The sequence below is a fragment of the Musca domestica genome, unplaced genomic scaffold (genome assembly GCF_030504385.1).
Source record: "Musca domestica strain aabys unplaced genomic scaffold, Musca_domestica.polishedcontigs.V.1.1 1, whole genome shotgun sequence".
NCBI lineage: Eukaryota > Metazoa > Arthropoda > Insecta > Diptera > Muscidae > Musca > Musca domestica.
The window spans coordinates 19,284,314-19,299,869 of NW_026712114.1; positions in this window are offsets into that span (position 1 = coordinate 19,284,314).

Sequence of the window (15,556 nt, forward strand, 5' to 3'; positions counted from 1 at the left end):
TTATGGGGCCTATACGAAGACCTGGAAAGCGCCAAATACAAGATTTGATACGATTCCGGTGGATAATGTCGTTAAAATCATCAAAATACCAATTATAGGGAAGTGAGTTATGTGGCTCCTATATGGGACGAAGACTTGGACCTACATAGGAAATTTCCGGTGATAGGTTGAAGCACCCACTACGAACTAACAATAAGAAATTTAATACAATTCCGGCGAATAATGTTGCCAAAATTATCGAAACACCGAATATAAGGAGGTATCGTAGGTACAGGGTGAAATGAAAAAGATTGCAGGCTGCTGTCATTTCTAAGCCACTCGTCCGACAGCTGATAAAATTATTCCAGTGACAGCTCATTATATTGTCTACAAGCGTACCAGAAACATTTTGGTGAGAATTTTCCAGAACAAAAGTTTTTCGTGATGGTGTTCTAGCGTGATATATCTTTATATTTGGCTGGAAAACCGCAAGTAGCTATCGTTAGAACACTCCAGCATTTAAATTTGAATAAATTTTTGACGTCAAGAAAGTGGTCGAAAGAAAAAAGCAACATCAGCAGAAATAGTTCGTCGCAGTGGACGAAAAATGGCTAGTGAGCTGAAGATATCGCAATACTCCATTCGGCAAATATTGAAAAATGAGCTCGAAGTAAGGCCATTGAAATTCCAAAAAAAGCTAGAAATTGCACCGCAACAGAAAAAAATAGACTCAAAAGAGCAAAAGAGTTGCTTCGCTTGGCCAAAAGTTGTGAACTGCCGAATTTGGTTTCCCCGATGAGAAAACATTCATTATTGGACAACGAAGTCTAAGTCTATTTTCTTTCTGATCGTCTATTTTCTCAAATGATCGTGTTTACTTGCCAAAGAGGTCGGCTGAAAATGTGAACCTTCGGTTGGCCATCAGAAGTCAAGCGCCGGCCATGGTGATGGTATGGGCCGCCATAACAGCCGATGGTCGCTCTCCGCTCGTATTAATCGACCGTGGCATCAAAATAAATGCCAAATATTATCGCGAAAATATTCTGGAGGATGTATTAAAGCCTTGGGCCTTCAACCATTTTGGCCGCAGACTTTGGACATTCCAACAGGCCTCAGCACCATCGCACTCAGCACGCGCTACCATCACACTCAGCACGCACGCCAATGGTCACAAATTGAGGTTCCTCGCTTCGCAGAATGACCACAAAAATCTCCGGATACCAATCCGTTGGACTTTTGTGTCTGGAGTATTTTGGAAAGCAAGGTTGGCACTAAATAATACCATAGTGTCGATCATCTCAAGCAAGCGCTTCGCCGAGAATGGGTCAAAATACCGCAGAGCAACATTCGGGCAGCATGTGACGGTTTCATTGGCCGTTTGAAGGCCATAATTCGTGCCGAAGGTGTCCAATTGGAACAAATCTAAACTTATGAATTTGTTCCAGTTTTTCTATTTCACCCTGTATGTGTAAATAGAACATATAAATGTACAGAGAGTCCAGATTTTCAATTCAAATGAGCCTGAAAAAATGTTACCAAAATTATTATAATTGCAAAAATTGGATATATGGGTCAATTTCTAATGCTGATTTGAATGGCGTATATATTCAAAAATTAACAATATCGATTCACTCAATGGTCAAAATCTACAGGTAGCTTTTAAGCTGAAAAGTTGTTAAGTGCAAACAGTATACATCGTAAAATTTCTATCACGTTTAGGTCAGGTTTCACAGTTGGATATAATTCTCGTAACTTCCGAATTTTGCTAATAATTGCGCTGTTAAAATATGAAAATACAGTCGAATTTCCTTAAAACTTTAAATATTTCAATTAGCTCATGTTATGTAAAAATGGGATATATATGTTCATATCCTCTGGTTCCTCCCTGACTACATTGTTTATAAATCTACATTTTAACTTGGGTGGGGGATAAATGAACATTTTAGTGTTCTTTCTTAACTTAAGAATCTTAAGTGAACAGGCTAATGGATTACAGGGATGGATGCTGGCTTCTGCGATAGTGACACCTACTTTGTCGTCAATGTTTTGATTTTCAAAAACATAGAAAAGTATCGCTCTCACCGTACAAAAGCTATAGCCTTCAGAGCAAGGTTCGAGAATCACAGATACATCAGTTCGAGAATCAGAAATACAATACTCTCTGCGATCCAAAAGACCAAGCTGAAGGAAAGCTACATGTTTGCAACATTACATTCCCACGTGGAACTAGAAGCAAAGCCTCTTGCACCTCGATGCCCAGTTCAGACCTACCTCGTCTGAAGGGGAACCAAGTTTAGAACTTCGTGAACAGGTCTGCCCTTCACATTAATTGATTGTAATAGCCTTTAGTCATTAAACCTTTAGGTTCTAGTGACCTTACGACCAGGACGTGTCTACCAGGACGTTACTATCAGGATATTCTCACTGCTCGCCATATAAAATTGTGGTGTCTGAGGACTGACGGGTCCTAGCCTCCTATCAATTTTCTCGGGTTAACCCACAGACACATCTCCCTCTCCGTAAAAATAACACCCGACCTGATAACATCTAAATTATGGCAGAAAGAGAACTGCCCATTCAAGCTGACTTTGGGGAAATTATTGAGCACCATTACTACTGCAGCCCTTCGGCCTAATAATACCAACTTTCCGACAAGGGTTTTTGGACTAGCAAATGAGTGTGATAAGCTTCATCATGCGAAATGCATAAAGTCATAAAACTTCATATTCTACTCAAAACTTTGGAAAATTCAAGTCCAATAATAGTCCTTTAAAAATCCATTTTCAAATACAGTCCTTAAAAAAAGTCTTAAAAATGCGAGTATAAATCCAGTCCTTGAAAAATTAACGTCGAAAAATAGTTCTGGAAAAATCCAAGTCTAAGTAAAGCCCTAGAATATCCTATAATATGTTCAAATAATCCATGAAAATTTATAGGCAAGTATATTTCTGAACCTAATTAACTCATGCCGAGCATTAAATATTCTACACGTGCAACAACTGACAGGTCTGCATGCATTAAATTTAACTGGACTTATCCAAAACAGGTTAACTCCTTTAGAACTTAGAATAAAAAGCCAGAGCCAAATATGTCACAAGGAACGCAATAGCACAAACTGCTGCTACTACAACAACACTTATTCTATTGTCAAACTAATCAAATTGACAGAAAAGCATTTTACCACTGACATTTACGACCATTTACCAAAGACAAAATGTTTTGTTACACTTCGGGCGTGATCCAGTAATACCATAAACTCAATACCAACAGATTCATGCCCACTGGGGAAATAAAGTAAATGGAAAACTTTATTATTTAACCATCGAACATGGCTGGCCACTGTTCCTGGACGACGTAACCCAAAGAATTACAGCGAAAAAAGAATACCCAAGAAGAGGTGTCAAGGTCTTTAGACAAACATTTCCATGTTGTTGTTGCCGTTGTTGTTTCCCCTAGATTTTACGACTTTTAAATGGAGTTGTTAGACAGTTTTACGATTATTAACATGATTTTCGATTATTTTACTCGAAATTTTTATTGTTTTTATAACAATTCCTATTTGTTGGGTCTTATTTGGAAATGCAGGGTGGGTGAAATGTAAGAAAAAGTGTTTATGGCTTTTTTGTTTCTTCGCTCTGACCTTGGTTAATTTGTTGTCTATTGTAGGAGGACGTTATAAATTCATTGAAGAAATTATTTTTATATTTTATATATTGGGTCGTAAAATGTCAGGGAGTGAGTGATTCTAGCAGGGTCTGGATGTACAATGGTAATTGAACAATCATACTTATTAAAACTAAATAAAATCCTAATTCGACTAAAATTATTACAGACCACTCATTGTATAAAAATACTATTTTATAAATCAAAAATGTCAGGCCTGATGTGGTTTGACAAATATTCTTTAAAAAGCGATTTTAGGCTAGATATGGCTTAAAAATATTATTTTAAAAAAACCCACGATTATAGACCAGAATTTACCAGACATGACCTATTTAAAAATCCACGATTGTAAGCAAAATATGGCTTGAAAAATATTCTTTAAAAATCATTTAAAAATCCACCATTATAGACGAGAACTTAAAAAATCCACGATATTATGCTTGAAACAAGTAAGCAAAGGCTACAGTCGTGCGGGGCCGACTATATTATACCCTACAACACTAAAATAGGTTAGAAGCCCCCTTATGTCTAAATCCATTTTGCAAGATTTCGCTTTTGAAATTAGGATTTTGACTAGGGACATTTGCCTAATATTTTCGCACTCCATCGTGCTTTTATTTGTTGTATTCCATTTTACAGCCAAATATAATCCAATGGTCACCCAAAATGCTAGAATTCTTCCCTGTCCTTAACTCTCTTCACAGGCATGTCGATTGGCTTCAATTATGTGATCGGAAAAACGTTTCTGCTTTTGGTTAATTTGAACCCCTAAATATATTGAACCAAAAGCAAGAAGCTCCTCTGTATCTCCAAATAAAGACACATCTATATGATTTGCTGGTCTACGATATTTGGCTATATTCGTCAACGAAATCAGCATAAAAAAGGCAGAAGTTCACCTTTTGTGTATTTCGGATATCGCCTGTAAGTAACGCTGGTATTTTTGTCCTAAACTGAAACTTTATGCGAGATTTCGTGTCCTTTGGTTTCTATTTGTGACCTTTATAACAGCTGCAAAATCAGGAACATTTTTAGTTGTTGGTCCATTTCAACGCCCTAATATATTGCGGACATCTTTGAAAACAATAGGCCTAGCCCTTCTGAGCCCAACCCTAACCTTGTGAAAATTTTGGTGAGGATCGGACGACATTTACAATACTTATATAATATCCCCAACCTGTGTTGTAAGGTGAAAAAAATAGTACAAAATATTAAAAGTCAAATTGAAAAAATCACATGCGATAAAAAATATGAAAAAATAAAAAAATGTCACACAATACTACAAAATCTATACTAACATCATTATTGGTATACTTTTATGTCAAGAGGGCATTCTGAATTGACAAAATTTGTCAAAATCGGTCCAGCCATTCTTGTGAATATAAGCATTCTAGCTAAAATCCCCTTCCTTTGTATATACATATTGTATATATTTCGCTATATATATTCGATAAATTTACTATCGGCATCTACGTAACGGTCAGAATTGACCTGTTCGTCTATTTGTGATTTCGCCGGGATTAAAAATATTCGCGTTTTAAGGGAAAATTTGACTTTTATTTATCACAAATGCTATGGTCTTTTTCAACCACTAAATGTTACCCGATGACCATCAAAATTGGAAGGTTTCTGTCCAGCCCAAAGCTCTAGCCCCATGCTAACTTTCGCTTCGATTGGTATATAATTGTGACCTGTAGAGGAAATTAGGAAATTATTCAGTTTTTGGTCCATTTCAACCCCTTAATATTGTGCGATCATCTCCAAAAGAAATAGGGTTCTATTCTGACCTTAACCCCACCTAAATTTTAAATTTCGTGAAGATCGGGCCATAATTGCGACATGTAGAGTGATTACAAATTAACATGGACAGAAGGACAGACGGACGGACGGACATACATAGCTAGATCGACTCAGCTCGGCGAGATAGGAATATCCATATATACTTTCCTATGTGGGAAATCAATATTTCGTGGTGTTACATAATTTTTGGCCCAATCAAACTTATAATACCCCCAACACATAGTGTTGTAGGGTATAAAAATATTGTTTAAAAATCATCATTTATAGGCCAGATATGGCTTTACAAATGTATCAAGCGGTTTTGCCGACAGATGTATACCCTTAACCTGTGTTCGTTCGGTTATTGAAATACAATATTGAACCTGGTGACCCTTTATGAGGAGTAGGCCAATATTGTGAATTTCGAATATGACATAAATCTGATATAAATATTACAACCTGCCAAATTTAGACTGCTTCTGACTTGTTTACCAAATTATGAGAGAGAGAGAAAGAGAGAGTAACCCATTGTGGCGAAGTTACCAGATGGAGTGGGGCGATATCTAACATCTTCACAACAGATCTTGTGTTAGTAAATATATTGGACAGTGTGAAGTTGAGAATGTGTCTGATGCTTATTTCAGATTTGGGTTATTCAAAATTGTAACACCTTTGTGGGGAAGGCTCCGCAGGAATGGGCTAATATTATCTATTTCGCATCTGATATAAATATTACAACTTGCCAGATTTGGATTATATCCACTACTTCATTCACTTTATATGAGATATGTGATAATTTTGAGAGATATGTGACAAATGAGCGTAAGGTACCACATACAGGGTGAGATAAAAAACTGAACCAAAGCCAAACGCCATAATTTTTACATTTTTATACCCTACACCACAAGGTGGTCAGGGTATTATGTCTTTGTGCATTTGTTTGTAACAGGCAAAAGGAAACGAGATACACCCATAGTTCCTTTTGATGATCTGCATAGAATCACTTTCTGAGTTGATTTATGCATGTCAGTCCGTCCGTCCATGTATTCTTGTGAAGAAAATGCAGGTCGCATTTATTATCCGATTGTGATGAAATTTTCCAAACAACAATTGTTTGGCCCAAGGACGAACCCTATTGAAATTGGAGCTAATCAGTAAACATTTAGATATAGCTCCCATATATATATTCTTCCGATTTGCCTTTTATTGTGCACCAAACGTGTAATATCAGCCCGAATAGTATGGAATTTTGCACATACAACCAAATTAGGCCTGAAAATAAGTATGCCAAATTTGATCGAAATCGGTTGAGATATAGCTATAGCTCCCATATATAATGTTCATTCGATTTGTTATTTTTGTCCTCCGCAACCATAATATGCACTCTGTAACAACAATATTTGTGGAATTATATCAAATGCAGCTCAGAAATACCTTTGCTAAATTTGGATACAGCTCCCATAAATATCTTGCTTGAAGTGATCGACACTTTGGTATTTTTTAGTGCCAACCTTGCTTTCTAAAATACTCCACACACAAAAGTCCAACGGATTGGTATCCGGAGATTTTGGTGGCCATTGTGCGGTGGAAATGAAGAGGAGAACCTCATTTTGTAACCATTCTAGGGTAGCGCCTGCTGAGTACGATGGTGCTGAGTCCTGTTGGAAAGTCCAAGGTCTGCGGCCAAAATGTTTGCGTGCCCAAGGCTTTAATACACCCTCCAGAATATTTTCGCGAAAATATGCGGCATTTATTCTCGATTAAAACGAGCGGAGACCGACCATCGGCAGTTATGGCGGTCCACACTATCACCATGGCCGGTGCTTGAGTTCTGGTGGTCAACCGAAGGGGCACATTTTCAGCTGCCTCTTTGGCAAGTAAACACAATCATTTTGTTTGTTTACAAACCGCTGGACAACGAATGTTTTCTCATCGAAGAAAACCAAATTCGGCAGTTCACCACTTTCGGCCAGCGAAGCAACTCTTTAGCTCTTTGAGGCTATTTTCTTTATGTTGCGGTGTAAGTTCTTGTACTTTTTGGAATTTGGAAATTTCAATGGCTTTACCCCGACCTCATTTTTCAATATTTGCCGAATGGAATATTGCAATATGTTCAACTTTTTCGGCCACTGCGACGCGGGTTTCGATCAAGTCGCTTTTTTACTTTTCGAACCATTTGTTCTGATGATGCTGTTGTCTTCCGTCCACTTCCTTGACGTCGGGCTACGCTACCAGTATCACGGTGACGAGCCTTGGTACGAGACACAAAAGATTTATTCACATTTATATGTTGGAGCGCTCTAGCGATAGCCACTTGTGGTTTTCCAGCCAAATATAAAGAAATCACACTATCACGCTTGGATTCCATCACGAATAACTTTTTTTTTTTTTTGCAAAATTCTTACCAAAAAAAGCTGTCGGACGGGTTGAAGTAATACTTCCAACTTTAGGTCTTGTTACGTATGTAGAGAAATGTTGAATATTAAAATCTCAATACCTAGTTCCTTCGCAAAGAGTCAAGAATTTTCGTGCAAAGTCCACTTCTTCTTGTATCGCTTCCACATGGATTAAAAAGTTGTAGAGACCATAAAATCAAAATTAATTTGGGAAATTATCCCCAGTTTTTTTCAAACTTATACTACATTGCAGGAAGGAAAGTATTCGTTGGCTGCCTAACGGACAATTCAACTTTTGGCAATATACCGGTTACCGCATAAGGCAAATAATTCTCATTTACTTGGTAATGCCTGTCAAATTCGGTTTGGGTTGGTTAAGGGTTGCCAAAGGGTAATTAGTAATTTTCTGAATCATTTTCTGTCCTCCGACTAACAAAATCGTTAGCTGGAATATCTTTTCCAACACTGGCTCTAAGTTCCCGGTAATTCACTTATACGGGGATTCGGTTCGTTGTCCCGCAAGAGTACCGACATGCTGTTCCGCAGGAGCTTCGCTTCGCTGTTTCGCAGGATCTTCGTATCATAGCTAAAACATTGGTAGTGAAGTAGTGGTAGTAATATACCGTTGTGTTTGGCAGAATAGTTTCCTAGCGAAGCTAACAGCTAAACCAGAGCATATCCACAGTGAGATGGCGACCCGAATGATTTCCGATCCATCTGCCAAGGCCTATATATCGGCTGCCAAACATACTTTCAGTGAGCAGTCATCCCGTACGGCCCATCGGTCTAAACGGTCTTCCACGACCGATTTTACCACGAGTCCTTAACCCGTCTCTTAAAAGCTGCATATTAACATCCCAACCACCTACATCGTAAACCCCTCGTCATCCCGATGAAAATTCATTAAAGTTCCCTTTAAATCGTGAACATTTGAACGCCGGCATAACTCCGAACACAAACATCGTAATTCCTGATATTTCTCTTTTGTCAACATTTAACGAATATACGATCACCTTCGAATCGTCGGCTAATCACACTTTGCATCAACCACCTGAATACCAATCGTGAATAACCCGCCGCTACAGCATAGTTCCCGATTGTCTAAGAGTTATTCACCCTCTTGCCTAGGAGACATCGTAAACGTCGAATTCCCGATCTTCAACTGAACAACTCTGCCTCAGCCGACGAGGAACCACTTTACAAATAGCCCAACAATTGTCTGAAACACAATTTTGGTGCAGAAAATGTTAAAAATCCACAAATTGTTCTGATAAAAACTAATATAATTTCTCGATTATTGACCTGAAAAATTGTTGAAAAATCATTGTTCTATTGTCCTTTAAAAATTAATTCAACTAAAATTAACGAGAAAACCACATTTTAACTTCAAACAATATTTTTCTCATTCACCTCCCTTCCGCTCAGGATTACAAACAATAAAAATTGTCCAACAAATATTGTCATGTCCCTAGCATTGCTTATCAACAAGTTGTTGCTATTGCTTGTAATATATTGTGTCAAAATTTTACGATTTGTTTTGAGTCGCTCGCTTGTTCTCTTTTTTTTATATTCCTATTATTGTTATTATTTGGGCAACACTTGTTAGTAGCTCAGCGTCAATATAATGCACGAAATATGGTTGCGAGGGGCTCTAGAAAACCTATAAAAAACAAGAGGAAGGAACAACAATTTTCAGTTCTATGTGGGAAAATTATGGTCATGAATGCCGGCGAGAAGAGAAAAGAGACAAGTAGTCTTTTAGGTTTTTATTCGGAACAAACGAAGCGAAGAAGCTTCAATATTTTTGTAGCTGGTTGGTGTATGTTGTTGTGGCGTTCTCATTTTTACGATCAACAAATTGTTACACAAATTACATGATAAATAGAAATTATGACAATCGTCGTCATCATCGCCATCAACATCAGCATGTTGAGAATTTTACGACTTTTTTGGGCATTGCTGGGATTGTTGGCGAACGAAAAACATGGTTTGGTAGTAGCAAAAGTAATGGTAGTAAAACAGCCAACAGCCGTGGTTGTATGTGTGACACAATATGGCTCTGTTGGGTATTCGCAACAAAAAAGAGAGGGAGATAGGAGAAAATACAACAAACAGCAAATTAAAAAGCAGAAAGATCGACTGGGCCGAACTTTGAATACCCTCCACCATTTGGAACGAATTTGGCAATTCTCAAAAACAAAAAAATCCGCTAAAAATTCTGTTAAAATCTTCGAAATACCGAATGTAGCTGTTATATTGGGGTCAATACGACGACATGGACCTGCATAGGTAAATTTTGTCATAAGCCATTACAATATTCAAATGCGAAACTTAGAGAAAAATCGTTTAATAATGTTGCTAAGGTCATCAAAACACCGAATATCAGGGGGTCCGTTATATAGGGCTATACGAAGACGTGGACCTGCATGAACAATTTTCTGTCTTAGGCTGTAGTATTCATTGCGAATTTCAAATACCAAATTTGAAACAATTCTGGTGAATATTGCCGCTAAAATCATCAAAATACCGAATATGGGGAGGTACCGTTATATGGGGGCTATACAAAGACGTTGACCTGCACAGACAATCTCCTGTCATAGGCTGAAGCGTCCATTACGAACATCAAATACCAAATTTGAAATAATTCCGGTGAAAAATGTCGCTAAAATCAACAAAATACCCAAAAAAATCGGGAGGTACCCTTATATGGGGGCTATACGAAGATGTTGACCTGCATAGACAATTTTCTGTCTTAGGCTGTAGCGTCCATTACGAACATCAAATACCAAATTTGAAACAATTCCGGTGAATATTGCCGCTAAAATCATCAAAATACCGAATATGGGGAGGTACCGTTATATGGGGGCTATACAAAGACGTTGATTTGCACAGTCAATCTCCTGTCATAGGCTGAAGCGTCCATTACGAACATCAAATATCAAATTTGAAATAATTCCGGTGAAAAATGTCGCTAAAATCAACAAAATACCCAAAAAAATTGGGTGGTACCCTTATATGGGGGCTATACGAAGACGTGGACCTGCACAGACAATTTTCTGTCTTGGACTTTAGTATTTATTGCGAACATCACATACCAAACTTGAAATAATTCCGCTGAAAAATGTCGCTAAAATCATCAAAGTACCGAATACCGGGAGGTACCGTTATATTGCGGCTATACAAAGACGTGGACCTGCACAGACAAGCTCCTGTCATAGGCTGTAGCGTCCATTACGAACATCAAATACCAAACTTGAAACAATTCCGGTGAATAATGTCGCTGAAATCATCAAAATACCCAAAAAAATCAGGAGGTACCCTTAAATGAGGGCTATACAAAGATGTGGGCCTGCACAGACAATTTTCTGTCTTAGACTGAAGTATCCATTACAAACTTCAAGTACCAAATTTGAAACAATTCCGGTGAATAATGTCGCTAAAATCATCAAAATACCGAGTATGGGGAGGTCCCGTTATATGGGGGCTATACGAAGACGTGGACCTGCACAGACAATCTCCTGTCATAGGCTGTAGCGCCCATTACGAACATCAATTACCAAACTTGCAACAATTCCGGTTAATAATGTCACTAAAGTCACCAAAATACCGAATATCGGGAGGTACCCTTATATGGGGGCTATACGAAGACGTGGACCTGCACAGACAATTTTCTGTCTTAGGCTGAAGTATCCATTACGAACTTCAAATACCATATTTGAAACAATTCCGGTGAATAATGTCGCTAAAATCATAAAAATACCGCATATCGGGAGGTACCGTTATATGGGGGATATACCAAAACGTGGACCTTCATGGCCCATTTTCAATATCAAAGGTTCTGCAGACATAATGTACATTTGAGTAAAATTTTATCAAACTACATCAATTGGTTCGGAAGGTAGAGTGATTTCGACAGACGGATAGACGGACGGACATCGCCAAATCGACATAGAATTTTATGCTGATCAAGAATAAATATACTTTGTGGGGTCTAAAAAGTATATTTCGAGGTGTTACAAACGGAATGACAAACTCAATATACCCTCCATACTATGGTGGAGGGTATAAAAAGGGTCGCTTAAAGTGCAAAGCGTGTTGTTATGAATTCTAGGTTAAACGGTCGTAAAATTCTTGTATATCTTAGTGTCTCCTTTACTACAGGAGAGAGAGAGTGGGTCTACAACAACAACACTCTCAGTTTAAATGCTGTCAATTTGACATTTATTGTTAGTGTCATTATGACAGCTAGAACACCCACCAATTGCAGCCACCAAAGACAATGAAATTTATATCCCCCAACAGCATAAAAATCAGGAATTGAAAGTTTACTGCTCTCGCACTCTCTCCCCCACTCTCTCCCTTCGTTGTTATACGTTTGTTGGTATTCGTTTTAGCTTTTCCGTAGGTTTTAAATTAAGTTCTTTTAGAAAATAGAATTGGTTCCGTTTCCGCTGTGTTGGGCCTTTTTAGTTTTGTGTGTGTGTGGGTGTTTGTGTTTTTTTTTTTTTTTTTTCATGAGCCACTTAGAAAGTCATAAAAACTGACATTCTACACGTACCGGTATTTCCCATTTCTTAGGCCGATTTGTTTTACAACCTGCCTTCGATGAAGGAAGGGAGGCAGATTGTCAGCGACCTACATCACTCTATAGCTTTATTTTACGACTTTTTTTTGTTATTTGAAGTGTTTGCCTTGATTTTGACTCTCTCTCTCATATCTTTGGTGACTGGCGACCAATCTCTACCATTTTCTAGGCATGTCTGTGTGTCAGTTTAATGAACACAAATTTGACTCAATTCCAAACAGCCATTAAAGGTAACAGATTATTACCATAAATGAAGAAGTTCGTCACGTGCATTTTCTTTCTTTTTTTTATAGATTTTTAGTTGAAGGCCAAACAAGTGTGAAAACTGTCGTAAAATTTAGACAGTCAGTCATTCGAGTAACAACAAAACAGATTTATTTGTTGTAACTTGGTTGATTGTTTCTTTTTTATTATCCTGAGTCACATAAAGTGTCATTACAACAAATAATGGCGTGTTATCGAAATATGGCCTTGGAGGTTTACGAGAGTCCTTGAGAATTTGTAGGTGTTTATTCTAAGTGCAAGAAACTCTTTTTTATTGTCCATAACTCTTTGTGATAAAAAAGGAGGAGGAGGAGTGGGCACACCTATGTGCTACATAAATTTAATTAAATCTCTGAGCACCACTTGTATATCCTCAACCATAAGGTAGGGGTGGCATTATTGATTCCAAGTAAAACTTACCATTTCCACAAGTCTTTTAAGGTCAAGACAGAGACCGCATTAATACAGGTTGGTTGGAGAGGAAAATGTATTATATATGTTTACGACCAGGTGTAGCCATGGCGCCCCTATGTTCCATATTCCGAAAGTTAGCCACAATTTCCCATCGAATTAATCGAAAAGCGTTACATTTCCGTACAAGATATTAAAAAAACCATGAGATGAGAAAAATAACCTCTTTGGTGTGGACCCGGCCCAAGGGTACCACAATGTGGGCGGAATTTACTGATCATCACTACAATTATGTACTCTCGCCACCCCACATATTACCCACGGAGTTAAACACATTTTAAAGCTTTCAGAAACATTTCCAACCCAGATAAATGCAAATTCATATGCTCATATTCCAATATAGATCCATTGTTTGATATACCTTCTATTTGGAGTGACGTCTTTTTTTAGAACTTTGAGTTCTTTAGTTTTTAAACACATAAAGTAACAAAATCGGCCTAGTTTATCATTTTTGGCCCCGATTCCAAATGTTCTGAGGTGGCTCTACGTTTCTAAATAAGCTTGATATACCGAATCCTGCCGATTTTCTCTGATGGAGGTCCTTACAGCAATTTGGTATTTATGGGCTCATAAGCAGAAAAATATTACCTCATATCATTCAGTACTTTTTAACACGAAGGCGGCATCCAATTTGGAGCAAACTTAGTAGATCCTAATATTTCTCAAACTCGGATTTAGAAAGAAGATGAACCGATGAATAGCCTACATTCACTTTAGGAAGTAGTTAAGAGTTAGCTAGTAGTTAATTTTATTCAAAGCGAACTACGAAAACAAAATACACGGCACAATGAGCATACACTGCAGATTTAAAATAGAAAAAAAATCTGTAATTCCTCCCGGGCCGATAAATACCCTCCAAGATTTGGAACAAAATAGACAATTTTCAAAAAAAAAAAAAAAAATAAAATAAAATCCGTTAAAAATTCCGTTACAATTTTAAAAACTCCGAATGTCACTGTTATATTAGGGTCTATATGACGACATGGACCATCATGGGCAACTTTTGTCATAAGCCAATATCATTGCTAAAATCCTCAAAATACCGAATATCGGTAGGTGCTTTTATATGGGGCTATACGAAGACGTAGCTCTATACAGGAAATTTTCTGTCTTAGGCTGTTGTATTCATTAGGACCTTCAAACACCAAATTTCAAACAATTCTGGCGAATAATTTCTCTAAAATCATCACAATACCGTATATCGGGAGGTGCCGTTATTCGAAGACGTGGACCAGCACAGACAATTTTCTGTCTTAGGCTGTACTATCCATTACGAACTTCAAATACCAAGTTTGAGATATTTCCGGACGAACAACGGTAAATCGAATTATATGTTGATCAAGAAAATATAAATTTCTGTGGGGTCTAAAATGTATATTTCGAAAACCTTAATATACCCTCCATACTATGGCATGGGGTATAACAATGTTAAGATATAAGACAAAGAGATAATTCTGTAAAATTCTGGTGCAAATTCTAAACCACTCGTCCGACAGCTGTTAAAATTATTCCAGGACATAATGTTTGCAAGCGTACAAAAGCATTTTAGTGCGAATTTTCCAGAAAAAAGTTATTCGTGATGGGATTCAAGCGCGATAGTGTGATTTGTTTATATTTGGCTGGAAAACTAGCAGTGGCTATCGTTAGAGCACTCCAGCATTTAAAAGTCAATAAATCATTTGTGTCTCGTACCATCGCTCGGTACCCTGATACTGGTAGCGTAGCCCGACGTCAAGGAAGTGAACGAAAGAAAACAGCAACAACAGCATAAATGGTTCGAAACATAAAGAAGCGACTTGATCGAAACGCACGTAGCAGTGGCCGAAAAATGGCTCGTGAGCTGAAGATATCGCAATATTCCATTCGGCAAATATTTAAACATGAGCTCGGGGTAAAGCCATTGAAATTCAAAAAAGTGCAAGAACTTACACCGCAACGGAAAGAAAATAGACTCAAAAGAGTTAAAGAGTTGCTTCGCTTGACCGAAAGTGGTAACTGCCGAATTTGGTTTTCTCCGATGAGAAAACATTGGTTGCAGTTTGTCAACAAACATAATGATCATGTTTACTTGCCGAGGAAGTCAGCTGAAAATGAGCACCTTCGGTTGGCCACCAGAACTCAAGCGCCGGCCATGGTGATGTGTGGGCCGCCGTAATAGCCGATGGTCGCTCTCCGCTCGTATTAATCGACCGTGGCATCGGAATAAATGCCGAATATTATAGAAAAAATATTCTGGAGGGTGTATTAAAGCCTTGAGCACGCAAACATTGTGGCCGCAGACATTGGACATTCCAATAGTACTCAGCACCATCGGAGTATTTTGGAAATCAAGGTTGGCACTAAAAAATACCAAAGTGTCGATCACCTCAAGCAAGCGCTTCGCCGGGAATGGGCCAAAATACCGCAGAGCAACATTCGG